Here is a 17,361-nt window from a genome sequence, read left to right as displayed (position 1 = left end):
TCCTCCTCCTCCTCCTCCTCCCCCTGTGTATCCAAATGTGAGCTACTGCCCCAGCACCATTCCCACCTGCTCCCTGGCCTAATGATCATTGACTCGTTATCTGAAATTCTTCTATAAATTGTTTGAACATGGTATTCTATCACAGCAACGGAAAAGTACTAAGACAATGGCCTTGAATTCTTGATCCTCTTGCCCCAGCCTCCCAAATGCTGGGAATATAGGCATGCTACTATGTCCAACTTAATGATTCAAAATTTTTCACATCATATCTTCACATTCTTCACATCATAAAATGCATCTACTTCAGAACTGTTGTCTTAAAGTTTTAGATAACAATAATGAAAACTTAGGAAGGATTTGCTATAGCAATTAAAATCATTAAGTATACATTAAGAACTAGAAAGCTAGGGGCTAGAGAAATGGTTCAAGGGTTAAGAACACATCCAATATTGCAGGATCACTTCCTATTGCCTGTATCAGGCAATTTACAACAGTCTGTAACACCACTTCATGGGGATCCAATGATCTCTTCTGGCTTCATTGACTCCTTACACTCATGTTTATATATATCCACACAAACACACAGAGTTTAATTTTTTATTGGTTGTTTTTTTTTTGTTTTTTGTTTGTTTGTTTGTTTTTGAGACAGGGTTTCTCTTTGTAGCCCAGGCTATCACTGAATTCACTTCGTAGACCAGGCTGGCCTTGAACTCACAGAGATGCGTCTGCCTCTACTTCCTAAGTGCTAGGATTAAAGGTGTGCACCACAACCACTGGCTAAAATTTAAGGAAATAAAAATTAGAAGCCAGGCAGTTGTGGCCCATGCCTTTAATCTCAGTACTTAGGAGGCAAAGGCAGGCAGTTTCTGAGTTCAAGGCCAGCCTGGTCTACAGAGTGAGTTCTAGAACAGCCAGGGCTATACAGAGAAACACTGTCTCAAAAAAAAAAAAAAACAATAAATAAATAAATAAATAAATAAATAAATAAATAAATAAATAAAAATTAGAACTAGAAGGCTCAACTGTTACATTTTTAACACGGATCTTGGAGCTGACAACCTGAGAGTAGAAGAGTGATTGCTGCGTGTTACAAAGAGACGGGTCTGAATAACCCATGTGTGCTTCTTACAATGATCACACAGAAGCTTGTGACGAAGAATATGTATCAATAAAAAAGAATTCATGGAGGATAACAGAATACATCTGGAGATTCTAAAAAGGTAAGTTAGGCATTAGAAGAAGGCTTTCGCACACATGAGACCTACACAGGTTCAAACCAGACCCCCAGCAGTGAGAAGGAAAGTGCACACAAAGTCCTACCCCTAACCAAGAAGCTATTTGAAATTCACAGTTGCTAGGAGAAGGGAAAGTCAGTTTTCCGAAGTGGAATGTTACTGAGTATGTCAATCATACTCCAGGTCAAGTCCCGTGCCCAGGTGTAGTTGGCCAACGCAAAATAGATTCTAAGGTGAGAGTTGTTGTTTTGGTTGGTTGGTTGGTTGGTTGATTGGTTGGTTGGTTTGCTTGCTTGCTTGTATTTGCTTTGTTCTTTCGATTTTTCATTTGTTCATTTTGAGTTTCATTTTGGGGGTGACGGTGTTTATTTTGAGAAAGAGTGGGAGAAGAAGAAAGGGAGGAGACTAAGGGGAAAGACTTAGGTGGGGCGAATTGGTGGAGAGGGAAGACTATGAACTTTTATTCATATATTGGATAAAAAAACATGTTAATTAAAAAGAAAGGAAAAAGAGAAATCTTTAACTCTTTATTGTCTCTTTGCTTTCTACTCCAGAAAAAGTATAATGAGAATGTTTCCCAACAAATCCTATTCCCAAAAGTTACCAATAATTCTTTAAAAGCCTAATGCAGATGCAAATTGTAGAGGGTGTTGATTTTCCTCTTCCAGATGATAAATATGAATCTAGTGAAAGGATTTATATTCAAACAAAGCAATGAGGCTGTGTGTCTTTTGGCACTGTTTCTAATTACTCGGTTATTTTGAGTGTGTGTAAAGCAGAGGGGTGTACCTAAAGGCTAAGCCTGGTGTGCTTAGAACAATATTCCCCACTGACCATCTCCAAGGCCACTCACTCTTCCCTTCCCTGACATCTCAGGACCACCCGTATTCTCTCCTTCCTCCACATCTCAGACACTGCCCTGCCCTGACTGACCCTTCTGTGGTGTCTCTCTTCAGGGGTAAGCTTCTAGCTGTTGCTGCAGTAAATGAAAACTTGGCACAGGGCTCATTCTGGTCTCTTTGCCCTTTTCTTTTTCACATTCTGTCTCCAGATGAAATAAATTTGACTCATGGCTTCAGTTACTAATAACCCTGCTCTCCTATTTCAAGCCTGAAGCCTTTACCTAGACCCAGGTCTAAATGGGCATCAGCCCTCTCTACTTGAATGTTTGCAAACTGTTTTTGAGGATTGAATTATTCTCTTACATTCCCCTGAGACTTCCAAACATGGCTTCCCTTTGCAGTGACCCTTAGGTACTCATAATCTATCCTTCTCGTCTGCCACTCAGTATAAATCCAGTCCATGGCACATTTATGCTATTACTGAAGTGAATACAGTATTTTTAAGAGAGACCACATCATCTTCAAAGCCAAAGTGTCTTCCTCATCTATAGGAATATCCACATGTAGTTATCAGTTCTTGAGGCAAACCTACACATTCTCCCAGTAAAAAAAGTGCAGAGTCCAGGGTGGCTATGTAGTCTAGAGGCAGAGCATTTACTTAGCCTGCATTAATCTCTAACACACATACCCTTCAAAGAAGGAACACCACTGTTCTTTATGGCCCTGTTGTAAAAGTAAAAACTGTGAAGAACTTCAACACCTGGAAAGACTAACTAAGCAATTATATAGCCATACTACAAAACACTGTTTCGTGCCAGAGTCCAGCTTGGCCATGTGAGGGACAGTGTAACACTATTCCCATGCCTGGAACAGAGCCAGAAGGGCGTGGGCCCCTATGAGTGTTGACAATTGCTGTGAGCATAAGGCTTGTTTGTATAATAATGTACATATTTTAGTGTTCCTCCTTTGGGGACTACATTCCCTGCTTATGTTAATGACTTCATGATAATAAGCCCATGATAGCATGAGTCCAGAAGGCAAGGATGTGACTAATGTCTCACCAAAATGGTACAAGTTGAGACCTTCAGGACAGCCCTTAAGGCTGTGGGAAAGAACTCCAAAAACATGAGTTCAATAATTATAATATACAATTTCTCATCTATGCAAAATATAAGGATGCAATATGAATTGTTTAATGAGTGCCACAGATATAAAGGAACAGAGGCAGCTGTACCATGAGCCAGCTTGTCAGGAAGATACTAGGGAAGGAGATAAAGAGATTTAGGAAGTGGTGATCTTAGGGCAAGATCCCACTCAGCTAAGTTTTTTGTTTGTGCTTAGAAAGATAAGCAGATTCCTGAGTTCAAGGTCAGCCTGGGGCATAGGGAGTTTGGCTCCAGGCCCAGGTTTAGAAGGAATGGTAATTTCAGGACAGGGTCTGACCCAGCTAACTTATTTATTGTCTGTGCTTAACAAAGGCTGGTAGATCTCTAAATTCATTTGGAATGTTAAAAAAAAAAATGCTTGCTTTCTGTCTCTTTCTAAGAATCAAAGGGCAATTTCTAAGAATCATGAAATGCTGATTCATGGGATAATCAAAAGGGAACCTTGGGCTATGCCTGAATTGATATGTAAATAAAAAACTAGACTCTTGATCTGCAAGAGATGGACTATCCAGAGAGTTTTTAGAATTGCAAGGAAAAGCTGTCTTGAGTGGAACATAGAGAAAACATTCTGGAAAGCTGTTTCAAGTGGAACATAGGCTGTCATCCTCCCATGATTTGACTTTGAGTCATTTGTTTCACTGCTTCCAGAAACCCCTTCTCCCAGGAACCCCTCTCCAAGCCAAAGCTGGTCCTTGGCAGTTCTGTACCTGGGACATGAAATCACAGTGCCAAGACACATAGTTAAGTGGAGATTAAAAGATAACTATACCAAATTAAGGTAGTCTAACATCATTTATATCAAATAAACAAATACAAAAAATAGTGTCTGTGTATGTATATTTTTCTGTGTGAAAGTGTATAAGTTTCTGGAAGAAGGATTGGAATTAATAACAGTAAGCGGTTAAAGCAACACCTTCCAGAAAGGGTGGTAAAATAGAGGGTGTCATCAAATCATCCTTTTGTGCTTTGTACACACCTGTGGTTTTTAGTGAGATGACATCTTCTACCACAGCTACCCCAGGAAAAGTACAAAGAACATGGAAAATGGTCTTCCTTAGAGAGGTTAGTGAAGGTTTGCAAGCCAGCCTACTAGCATGAGCCAGATGTTGGCATAGCTTCAGTGGAGAATGCTGGCCATGTGTTTGAGAACTGGGACCCCCAACTGATAATGTCCTTTTGAAGTGTTGTAGAGGTTTAGAATGTGGAGACTTGCTAGAGCAGTGGTCACTGGGAGCAGCCTAGCCCCACTTTCTGTCCCATCTCTGTGTCCTGGTCCACCTTACACACCTGATGTCACAGCCACAAACAGCTCCTGTCACTATGCTGTCCTAACCATGATGGACTGGACCCTCAAATCATGAGCCAAAATAAAACCTTCTACCCATAAGTCACTTGTCAATATCTGACTGTAGCACTGAGAGAAATAAGTACTGTCGGTGTCACCAAACAGTAACACATAGGTAAAACCCAGAGAACCACTTGGATTTCTGTTTTTATAAATAAAGGAAGAAAATGGCTCTACTTGCATGTTTTCTTGTATTGTCTATTTCCATTCATAAGTTTTAGGAGCAACACTGAGTAGCTGACACAAACACCAATTGGCTCTCAAATCAAAGACTTTATTATCTAATCTCTTACACAAAGGAGTTTGCAACCTCTACTCTAGAACAGTGTCAAAGACACATTTATTTTAATCTATGTGTATGTGTGTGTGTCTGTCTGTCTTTGTCTCTGTGTGTCTGTGTGTGTGTGTGTGTGTGTGTGTCTGTCTGTCTGTCTGTCTGTCTGTCTGTCTCTCTCTCTCTCTCTCTGTGTGTGTGTGTGTGTGAGTGTGTGTGTGTGTGTGTGTAGAGGCCAGAAATCAATCTCAGATGTCATTCCTCAGAAATCATCCACTTTGATTTTTGACTGAGTTTCTCACTGGTACCTGGGACTCAGCCATCAGGCTAAGTTGGCTGGCCAGTGAGTATCAGAGCCTCACTCTCTTCTCACTATGTCTATCCCCATTCCCCCAGCACGGGAATTACAAGCACTGGCCACCATGTCCAGCTGTTTTACATGCATGCTGGGAATTTCAAGCTCAGGTCCTCAGGCTTGTACAGCAAATGCTTTAGTGAGCAAACTCTAGGCCAAGGAGGACATATGAAGGCTTCACAAGGCTCAGACTCCTGGCTGAGCTTGCTCTGCCTGTGCTCTAATGAATTTAAACAACACAGACTTTGCCTATAAAAGCAAGACAGATGTCAAACAAGTCTTTTTATTTTCACAAAGTTCTTGCCCTGTACTTTACTTTTTTTTTAAGTGTCAACTAATTTTTTTTTTAATTTGGGCAGAGTTTTGGTTGGATTCCATTTTCTCTATCTCTAAACCAAAACGTCTTATTTCTTTTATGAACTGAAAAGGTACAATTGATCTTACATGATTACGGTTCTTAACCAGACACATATTACACGTTCTGCTTTGTGTACATAGAAACAGAGACTGTAGGTTTTTAAATAGTTTAAAGAATCAATGCCATTAGACTTTAAATATTCAAAGTAGTTTAAATTGATATGTATTCCTATTAAATGAAGGTAAACAAAGCCCCTACTCTCTTGGCCATCAGAATAAGCCAGTGGAATATTAGTAGACAATTTCCTGGAAGTTTGACAGAAAGCAAGCAGATGACAGTACCTGACAGGGAGCTCACTGCAGGGTGCAGAACACAGGAGCCTGGAAGCTCACCAGACAGCCAGTCTAGCCAAAAGGTGAGCTGGTGAGCTCCAAGCTCGGCGAGGAAAGCTGTCTCAAAGTGAGGCAAGGGGACTGGAGAGATGGCTCAGCTGTAAAGAGCCCTTTTTTTCTCTAACCAGGGTTTGCACCCATGAAGGGTAGCTCAAAACTACTTGGAACTCCAGGCCTAGGGAATCTGATACCTTCTTCTGGACTCCTCAGGTATCTACATATGTGTGCACATACTAATACAAACAGGTACATACACACACACACACACACAGTGTCTTTTCATTTTACAATAATGAGGTGAAGAGAAATAGAAGAAGATACTCAATATTAACCTCTGACCTCTACACATACACACAAAGGCATGTGTACCCCCCACATACACATACATACATACATACACACATACACAAAGGCATGTGCACCCCCACATACACACATACATACACATACACACACACACACAAAGGCATGTGCACCCCCACATACACATACATACATATACAAACACACATGCACAAAGGCATGTGCACCACCACATACATACATACATACATACACACACACACACAAACACACACACAAAGGCATGTGCACCCCCACATACATACATTCATACATATATACATACATACATACATACATACACACACACAGACACACACACACAAAGGCATATGCACCCCCACATACATACATTCATACATACATACATACATACACACACACACAAACACACACACACACAAAGGCATGTGAACCCCCACATACATACATATACACACACACAAAGACATGTGAACCCCCATATACATACATACATACATACATACATACACACACAAACACACACACACACACAAACAGCAACTAAAATTATCAAATAAAGTAAGGGAGTTGGTGTCAATGATACAGTTCCACCCGTCAGGTAATAGCTTGGTTCGTTTGTGTTGCAGTAACAAAAGGACACCTAGGCCTAGGCATCTGTTAAGAAACAAATTCTTTCCCACAGTTGCAGAGGCCAGGCTGTTGAAGGGTAAGCAGGTGCATGAGGTCTGCTCTCCACATCCAAGGCAATGCCTTGTCCCTGCACGCTTCAGATGAACAGATAGACAGAAGGGTTTAAAGCCTCGGTGGCTAGCTTCTCTAGCCTCTTTCACAGAGCATCTATCTACTCATGAACTCATTGATAGCTTTAACCACCCACCTCCAACAAAGACCTCATCACTTAATGCTATCACCATGGAGATTAAGTATCAATATGGATTTTGAAGGGGGTACACATTCAAATGACATAACCTTGGACAGACCGCTCAGCCTCTCTAAGCTTTGATTTTACCAAAAGCAAATGAGGCCATCACAGAACTTGCTCTACAGAGATGTTGTGATAGCTGCAGAGGACGATTCAGCACTGTGCATGCATGTGCAGTGCTGTTAATAGTAATTACTAAAGACTCAGTACACTAAGCAAGCATGCAAACATAAAAAGGGCCTCAAAACAAAGTGGAAATCAACTGCAGAAGGAAGAGAGGCACAACAAATACCTTCAGAACGACTTCAAAGGAGAGTTCAATAAACCCGCCTGCACCAAGGGTGGCCACATTTTTGATGTTTTAATATGATGCTGTCACTACAAATTGGCCGCATTTATATCTATCCTGGTACTTATGAGCCTATGACCTCACACTAGCAAACAACCAGAGAGATTGAATAAAACATACATACACACACACACACACACACACACACACACACACACATGGTGTTATCTATAATAACAAAATAACTTAGACTAGACTTCTAAGGTGTAAATAGAAGTCTATCTTCCCACAATCCTGGAAGCTGTGCTACCAACATTTGTGTGACAGTGTAGTCAAATGCTGATGAAGACTGTTTCCCTGGCATGCAGATGGTCGCCTCTGTGTGTCATTGATGGTAGAGAGACACCTAGCTCTCGTCTGTCTCTTAGAATGGAACTAATACTCCATGAGAACCTGACCCTCAAGACTATACAGAGCTCTATCTGCAAAAAGCTTGTTTCCAAGTACATCAGATCAGGTGGTAAGAGATCAACAGATGAATGACAGGGGACACAAAAACTCAAGCCACAACTCCCTGTCTTCTGGCCTCTAAAAACCCATGTCCTTCTCACATTAAAATTTCCTTATTCCTAACAGGCCCCAAAGTCTTAGCTCATTTAATAAAAAGTCGGAGATCTAAAGTCATTTAAAGATCATCTATCTCAGAGTTAAATGAGACCAAAAGAACAACTGAGGTCTTGAGGCAAATTCCTGTGCAGCCGGGTCCCTGTAAAGCCAGACTAGCTGCACGCTTCTAAAACACACCCCTGCAAAGGCACAGAACAGAGCTCCCATCCAAAAGAGATGACAGATTCCAAGTACAAAAGGTACTGAGGAGAATTCCAAGGGATCTTAAGGCTAAGGCATCTAACTTTGGTCTCACTCTTTGTCTCCCAGGCCTTCTTTCGTGGCAGCAGTGACCTCAACAGTGACCTCAACACCGCTGGAGGTGATAGGTCCCTGAGGCAGCAGAAGGCCTCACAGAGCCCTGCTCAAATCCCGAGGCAATCCCAGTCATTGACAATGAGATGCTCACAGACTTTCTTAGGCCTGTGGTGACTTGATTAATGGTCTCTGCATCACTTTAGGGTCCTTCCTCCTTTCCTAGAACAATAGCTCACAGTGGCTGCTGAACAGCTCTACTGTCCTTCACTGCCACTCTCTGTCCTGGGACTGGTCATGTGTATGTCCACCTTGGTAGTTCTTTGTCCCCTCTGGCTTTTTACAACTCTCTAGCTTTGTTTATGCTTTGGTAGTGAAAACAATCTATAAAATATGAAACTATTTTCCTATATACTAAGACAATATTTTAACATTCAATACATTTCAGAGTGGGGAGACTGCATGCACCTCTGTATATGTCACATGAGTAGAGGTCAGAGAACAATTTCTCAGGCACCTTCTGTTTGTTTTGTTTTTGTTTGTTTGTTTGTTTATTGAAATGGGATCCTTCACTGCCCTGTAACCACCAATAGGCTAGGTTAGTTGGCAATAAGCGCAGAGATTTCCTGATCCCTAACTTCCCAGCCTTGGGACAAATGCCTGTCAACCCGGCTGGTGTTTTTCTTTCTTTCCTTTTCTTTTCTTACTTCTTTTTTTAAAATGTGTTCTCTGAGGCCCCTTGGTCTTGTAAACTTTATATGACCCAGCACAGGGGAAGGCCAGGGCCAAGTAGTGGGAGTGGCTGGGTAGGGGAGCAGGGGTGGGGGGAGGTATAGGGAACTTTCGGGATAGCATTGGAAATGTAAATAAAGAAAATAATAATAAATAAATTTTTAAAAAATGTGTTCTCTGGGGTTATAACTCAGATTCTTGTCCTTTCAACACACTGCAGACTGTGCCATCTCCCCAGCCCCAAACCAGTAAATTCTTAGCACTAATACTGATTTCAAGTGTCCAAAACAAACAAAAAGGGATGGCCTTTAGAGTGGGTTTTCTTTCTTTTCTGTGTAGCCCTGGCTGTCCTGGAACTCACTCGCTAGACAAGGCTGGCCTCTAACTCAGAAATCCGCCTCCCAAGTGCAGGATTAAAGGCGTGCGCCACCACACCCCCGGCTAGAGACGGTTTTCTAAACCTGGACCTAATCCAAGACAAAGCAAATGTCCTGAACACGTCCTGCCATCCTTCCTTAAATCTCTTTAGTGTGGGGTGGGGTGGAGAAGGGACTCCCCTGTCCTGGGTGGCTTGCTGATGCTCCTGGTTAAAGTCAACTTTCAAGCAGTTTGCTTCCTCATGTTGTTTACTCTCTTGCTGCCTCTTCACTCTCTTTTCTGGAAACAGAAACAGCTAAAGCCCTGATCATGTTCAAGTTACTGCCCTTAGAATGGTACCACATATAGAATGATACCGCCCACATTTAGGGTGGGACTTCCTTCTTCATTTGCTTTCTAGAAACACCCTCTAGACATGCCCAGAGATAGGTCACTATGGTGATCTAGTCAGGTTGACAATTCCCTGCCACCACGCCCTTCCCACAGCGAAGCTGGCTCTTACACTTCTTTCATGAAGTTGCTTCTTGTCAAGCATTTGGTCACAACAATGAGAAAGATAACTGCATGTGGAATCTGTAGTCCACTCCCAAGTTGTTTGTCAATCGTATTTGCTTTTGAAAACAAAGCACTCCCACCTCGGGACAATTCTAAACATCGCACCTCGGGCCCAAAGTGCTGCCTGGCTGTCTAACCCTGCTCCTCACACAGCTCAAGGTGAACACTGCGGTAATCGTCAGCCTCTTGTTGCCTATACATTTCCCTTCTCCTTTCCTTCCTTTATCTTTGTGGTTCTCTGGAACCTTCATGTTCTCCTTCCTCTGGGAAAAGAAGAACAACAATGCACACTTTATTACTTTATTCTCAGAGAACACTGAGTCTCTGGTGATGTACTGTGGGCTGAGTCTGATCCTGGAAGTTTAGCAACTGTGAGATGGATTTGCAGATCTGAACTATGAAGGAGACTTACGTGAATACGTGCCTTAGGAAATAGGAGCGGTTGGTTCGTAAGTGCTATCTTGAGTACATATTAATCTACGGTTGTTTATCAAATCAATACGATTCTCTGCCAGGCAAAAATCACTAAAAGTGCCAAGACAGAAATGCTCACTGAGCAAGCTGGTGGAGGCAGAAGAAAAGCAAGTTTCCCTGAAGTCTAGAAAACCGTCATGCCTAAATGTACCTTTTAGGGAAAACAAATGACTTTTGAAAGTCAAGCTTGGAAAACTTGGAAAAAAAAAAAATATCCTAACTGATTCCCCTTTGGTACTACCAGAAACTGAAGGGAAAGCACAGAGGCGGAGCCAGAAGATAGTCTTGCTACAGGGAGGGGGAAGCTGGAACAGATGATAACGTAACCAAGAAATTGATGAGAGTTCTCTGGAGCCATTGCCCTCAAAGTAAAACAGAGAAAAGAAGCGAAAGTCACAGCCACAAGGAGAGTCTACGGGATCTCACCTACAACGAGGCAGGCTAAGCTTCCTAGCCGCGGGTCTGTCTGAAGGCTTCCATAGCACGTTTATTGGATATGAAGGTCTTTCTTAGTCAATTTACTTTATAGATAAACAGAACACACAGCAATGTGGGTTTTTATCTCAACATAAAGATTTGTTTCCTCCTGGCAAAGCAGGCACAGTATAAATGTGTCGCTTTAAGCTTTTCCAGTGCACACCTCATAAGCACTAAGTCTGTTGCCACTGCTGTGCAGCTCCCACCATTAAATCTCAGAGCCTCGGTATCACCTAAACTAACCCTCTTAAACACATGAAACAGTAAGCCCAGGGGTCACCAGTTTGCCTTCTCTGTGGTTTTGACTATTCTAGGTCCTTTCCATAAATGTGATCCCGGCATTAATTAAAACAAGCGAACGGCAACAGAACAGCACAGAAACACATTCGAAATGGACTCGCTCAAGCTGAAGTCCATGTCATTCAGAAGAAACTAAGCTGTTATCTGACCTTTGAGGGAATCAGTTAAAAACATGAAGGGTTTATAAAATAATTCAGTGGGGGAAGGCGTTTGCACTCAAGCTTCACATCCAACTTCCCAAGGTCACTTTTCACCATCAAACACACACAGAAACTCACACACACTCATACACATACACACACTCACACACACATACACACTCACACACATACATACACACACTCACACACACTCACACACACATACACACACTCACACACACTCATACACATACATATACACATACTCGAACACACATACACACATACACATACTCACACACAAATAAGCACATTTCCCAAATAGGCCAGTTAGCTGGAATTCTTTCTCTCTGAATATTTAACACAAACACTAACCTGAAGAAACTTGATCCTAACCAAGCAGGCACCTTCCTGCTGATCTATCTCTTGGGCCCAACCTTAGAAAAAACACAGACCAATATCCATTCTGCTTCTGTGTTCTTCAGTCTTGCTCTGTCTACAACACCAACCTTGCTGCCTATTTTATATACATATGCAGGACCGGAGTTGCTAGACCCTTGGTAATTTTAATCGTAATTATTTGGGGAGCACCGCTGGGCTTCCACTGCTGTTACCTCAGTAGTCAGGAGTTTGCCTCTCAGCGCCCCTGCCAATCCGGCTTATTTTCTAGTTTCATTTGTGTTTAAATAGTGACTGTCCTAAGGGATGTGAAAGAGAAGTTTTTAAAGCTTAGTCCATACCACAGTGGGATCAGCAAAAGGCAGGGGGTCCTGGGGGTGCTGTTACAAATCCTAGCCTGACAGACGTGTTCAGTTACACAGATGGTGCACTGTCCCAGATGGTGACCCCTCGTCACGGGGTGAGAGGGCCTGAGGTCCAGTATACTTCACATACCGAGTTATGAACAGCCTTCTGGAAGAAGGCAGTAACTTTCCTTCCTGGAAAATAATGTCAGCTTGCCAAGCTGTCGCCACAAAAGCTTCCCCCTTCAGAGCAGACAGACAACTCCTGTGGATCCTTCCTCGAGGAACTCTAGCTAAGCACCAGATTACTGGACAAGGTGATGCCTGCTCCAACAGTACCAGAAGAATATTAAGCTCTTTTCCACCGAGGTGTTCTGCTGATTGCTGTGACAGTTTTACAAAATGACCCCTGGCAAGTAGGGTCTCTGTGCCCTCCTCCTTTAATCTGGGATCAGTGGCTGTCAGAATTAAGCAGAAGCTCCTCTGTGTCACTATCTGGACCTAGGTCTTAAGTAGGTGGCAGTTTCTATCTCCTTTCTCTTGGGACATTTGTTCTTGGAATCTAGCCACCACACTGTGAGGAAGCTGTTGCTAAAATTCTTTCCCAGGGGTTAGATATAAGTCTTGTCTCCCTCTTCTCCTAGAGGTCCTAGAACAAACTGAGGTCCAATTCCACTATAGATACTGTAGGGAACCAGTGAGGTCCTAGGGCATCCTCCTTCCCCAGGAGCCCTGGTGTTTGGCCCTTTTCTCTCCTCCCACTCTCCATCTTACCATGACTTGACAGTATGTGATAAAGACGCTGTCTTCTGAATGGTGTCCCCATTGTCAGACGTGATCATTTCTCTGAGCACACCCTAAACCCTTCCACAGACTCCCCAGTTCCCCTTTTGCCTTGGGCTAAGGCTTTGTGGTCTTGCAGGGCACACTTGAGCCAAAGACATGCTGTCCACCTGGGTTCCATAACTTCCTCTAAGGTGAGGAGTACTAATAAGCTAAGCAAAGTTGACAGGAGACACAACCCATATCCCCTGCTTCCCTGCTGATCAAACTCTCCAGTACTCAGGGCTCAAGTGCCTCGAGTTTCTTCCTAAAACCCCACACAACCTTGGGTCTGGTCTGTTGCTCTCTACTTTCAAACCTACCCAACCTAGACTAACCCCCAACTTCTCAGGAAGGAAATAGTTAAAGATCCCTGCCCTTCAGGGCCTGGCGGGGGCAGCAGCTTTGCAGCTCGGTGGCTGCTCCCTGGAGGGCAGGCGGGATAGCGCTCCTACAGTTCGGTCCCAGAGTAGAGGGGAAGGTCTGGGAGCCTGTGGAGCATAAGGAAGATCGCGGGAGGCGTGTTCCTCCGGAGTTTGCTTTTCCTTGGGAGCCTCACGCACACCCATCTCCTCTAGTCTGGCAACTGTGTCTAGGAGGTGGGGAGCCTCTCTCTGATCCAGGGGACCATCGCCGGAGCTTACAGGCTGAGCAAGATCTCCCCTAGAGAAGCCTGGCTGTCCGGGGAAGAGACTGTGCTGCAGCCCTGGTCACCCGCCACCCTGCGCGCCACCCTCGTTCTCCAGCCCAGGCTCTGTCTGGCCCGTGCGGGGACCTGGCGCTGTCTGCGTCCGTCCGAGGAGCTCTAAGGTCGGTGCAAATCTTTCTTGTTGGGAACCAGGGCTGGGACTAGGGATAGGGTCGCCGCTGGGGCAATCTGCTGGGAGGAGCAGGGGTGTCGCGCAGCTCTGGGGAAACCCAACAGCCCGGCCTGGCACCTACCTCCCGGGACGCCCAGTGTGGGGCGCTTTCCTGGGAGACGAGCACGGGGGGGGGCGGGGGGGGGACTGGACAAGATCATTGAGCTTTGTCTCGGATTTTTAGGAAAAGGGAGCCGGGGGTGGGAGGATCTTTTTCTCCACAAGAGCTTTCAGACTTATCAATGCCCAGGGTGCTTGCTCCAGAGCCTCCTGCTGAAGTTGATCTCTTCTCATCCTGCACTCTGAGTGCCAAGGACACCTTCTGTAAAGAACCAACCTCTGTGGAGCCCTCACACCACGATGGCAGCTGGAGTTGCAAATCTGCCTGCTTGGGGAGGTCTGGGCGGTTTGCTCAGTGCTGTCCTTTAAAGGGCACTTGTTGTCTTTCATGTGCAGAGCCCTGGAACTGTTTGTACATAAGCCACCTCTGATTATACTACCCTAGTGGCCTCCCCTCAGCAGACCTGGGGCGAAGGCATATGAAAGTCAGAGGATGCGCCCAAGGAGAGTGGATAATTTGTCTTCTCCAGAGAGCAAGACCACAGAGAACTTAAAAAAAAAAATTCTTAGTTTAATTTTTTTTTTCTACTTGTAGTTGTTTTTGGTTCCCACACAGCCACCAACTCATCTGTTTTTAGATTGGCTAACTATGAAACACCTTGGCAACCATACCATGTAAATAAGTGCAGTTTGGGTGCCATTGGATTTTCCAAATTACTAATGGCAAGTGAACATTTGTTCTGAGAATCTGATGTATTAACTAGGGAAAGCACTAAGGGGTCAGCTTTTGTGTGCCACCAAACTCTAGACCCACAAAAGGAAAGATGCTGACTCCGTAGACACGTCCTTCTGGTCTGAATGTGAATTGCTTCTCTAGAGCTCTGGCTCTAGAGCCAGATGACCGGCAAAGCGTGACTAGAATATACCAAAATGAGCTACAGATCCGTCCTTGGAAAAGCATGTATTCGAAAGAGGTTTCTTTTATTTGGTTTTGTGTTTTTCACTCTGTAACAATATGGCATCCACATGTTTTTGACAGATGTCCCTTAGATGTGGTGAGCTGACAGAGGTGTCAAGAGAAATGAGTTCTTGGTAGTGTCTTTGTTGGAGGGAAGCAAGGAGGAAGGAAAGGAAGGGAGGGAGGGAGGGAGAGAGGGAGGGAGGGAGGAAAGAAGGGAGGGAAGGAGGGAGGAAGGAGGCTTTATTGGCAGCTGGCTCACACCCTGATAGGAAGCCATGGCTGTAGCTTTCTCCGTGTCTGTGGCAATGAGGACCAGTGCGCTCTACATGAGTTGTGCAGTGCCTGTGACAACCAAGTGGCTCATGAACTCCCCTCCTGGATGATTCTAATAGACCATGAAGCTATTCTGTTTATGGGAAAGAATTCTGTCTCTCATTTTTAAGATAACTATTACTAAGTATCCCATTCCCATTGGGAAACCGGGAACCATAAATCACAAAGCAATCAAGAAATTAAAAGACTTATGCCTCCCCTCACTATCCTGAGAGGGAGGCAGATGGTAAAAAAGCTTTGTGCTTGGCATTCTGGTCTCCATCTGGGAAAGGGAATGATGATATTTGTAGGCCTACTAATAATTCAGCCAGTTATTCCGGACTATTAGAGACGGGAGAGAAAAATCTGTGTCTACTTACAATTAAGGGTAAGCAGAATTGACAGAGGGAAATGGCAGACCATCACTTTGAAATCACGGCAGCAGATGAACACCTACAGCCCAGCTGAGACAGGATGACGTCCAGCAGCCTTTTGGCTGTGAAAACAGTCACTTCACTCATTCAAGACTCCTTCTCATGAGTTATAGATGTTGTTCTGTGTATAAATTGTGATGCCCAAGTCAAGAACCAGTTGGTGCTTGTGAGGTGCAATCTGTATTGCTGTTTGGCAAGGCAAAAGCATGTGGGACTGACAGCAGGTGTCCCCTATACTACTTATAGCATGTCAGCATCTCTTATTTGGTCCGCCTATAGACTAAGCCTAAACTTAATAATGTCCCATGACAACTGTCAAAATCCCTAAATGTGGTCACCCTGTGCAGACTCAAAAAGATTGAGTCTTAAATTTTAGGATTAAGCCGGGCCTGGTGGCGCAGGCCTTTAATCCCAGCACCCGGGAGGCAGAGGCAGGCGGATTTCTGAGTTCGAGGCCAGCCTGGTCTACCAAGCGAGTTCCAGGACAGCCAGGGCTATACAGAGAAACCCTGTCTCGAAAAACCAAAAAAAAAAAATTAGGATTAGGTGTATATGCCATAGATACACAGACCACTGCCCATAAGTGAAGTTACGGTCCTCATTTACAGATTAAGAAAAGAAAAATACAAAATACCCAAAGGGGAGGAGCAATTTACCCTTGATTGCTATTTTCTCGGCACCAGCCTTCCTTGTGTTTTCTATGTGTCTTTAAGTATCAGAGGAGAAATCTAGATTTACTGAGCACCAGGGACCACCTGCCCTTTGAAGGTGATATAACATAAGAATGCCAAGTACTCTTTGATAATTCCTGAACACTCCTCCGAGTCTGCTGCCTCATCTAAATTCTGGAGCTATCTTAAGTATGTTGTTGGTGCAAATAAAGCATGAAAATAAGAGAGGCAGGATGGTCTAGTGGTTAAAGCTCAGGTGTGGCGTCAGATCAGGCTGCCCCAGTTGTGGACTCTTCACGACCTTTGACCTTCGTGAGCTACTGGGCCTTCCTCTCAGCTTCCCTGTCCTCCTGGAGAACCTGTGGATGACTTGACTGTATCATTACACTAGACAGCAGCAGCACATGATGTGTTTGGCACAGTGCCTGTCCTGTCCTAGCTAGATAGGATGCTTACAAGATACTAAGAAGCCAGATAACCCACGGCAAACCAAACAGTGTGGCGGCCTGGGAAAACCTGTCACTCACAGGACACCATTGACAAGTATCATGGTGGTTTCTAGTGGGTAGAAGTGGGGGCTTAAAAATATGTGGGTTTTGCAGGGTTTCAAGGGTTTCAAACTAAACCTCTTGTCTCCATCAGTCATCTTCTCTTTCTTTCTGTGGTGCTGGAGATGGAACAAGTGTGAGTACGCAAAGCACAGCACAGCACACACAGCACAGCAGAGCACAGCACAGCACAGCACAGCACAGCACAACACAGCACAGCATTGCACACACAGCACAGCAGAGCATAGCACAGCACAGCAGAGCCCAGCACAGCACAGCACAGCATAGCACACACAGCACAGCACACACAGCACAGCACAGCACAGCACAGCACAGCACAGCACAGCAGAGCCCAGCACAGCACAGCACAGCATAGCACACACAGCACAGCAGAGCATAGCACAGCACAGCAGAGCCCAGCACAGCACAGCACAGCACACACAGCACAGCACACACAGCACAGCACAG

General features: G+C 44.3%; 1 protein-coding gene across 1 annotated transcript in view; it reads left to right on the top strand.

The window, feature by feature from the left end:
• The first annotated feature begins 13,512 nt into the window (after positions 1-13,512).
• The window catches only part of Ednra (endothelin receptor type A), a 66,137-nt gene continuing 62,288 nt past the window's right edge, over positions 13,513-17,361 (top strand). Inside the window, exon 1 of the mRNA XM_021220251.1 lies at positions 13,513-13,857. The gene's annotated coding sequence lies outside the window, so the exon portion shown is untranslated. The remainder of the gene's footprint in view (positions 13,858-17,361) is intronic.

The sequence above is a fragment of the Mus pahari genome, chromosome 20 (genome assembly GCF_900095145.1).
Source record: "Mus pahari chromosome 20, PAHARI_EIJ_v1.1, whole genome shotgun sequence".
Lineage (NCBI taxonomy): Eukaryota > Metazoa > Chordata > Mammalia > Rodentia > Muridae > Mus > Mus pahari.
This window is presented reverse-complemented; position numbering and strand designations above follow the sequence as displayed.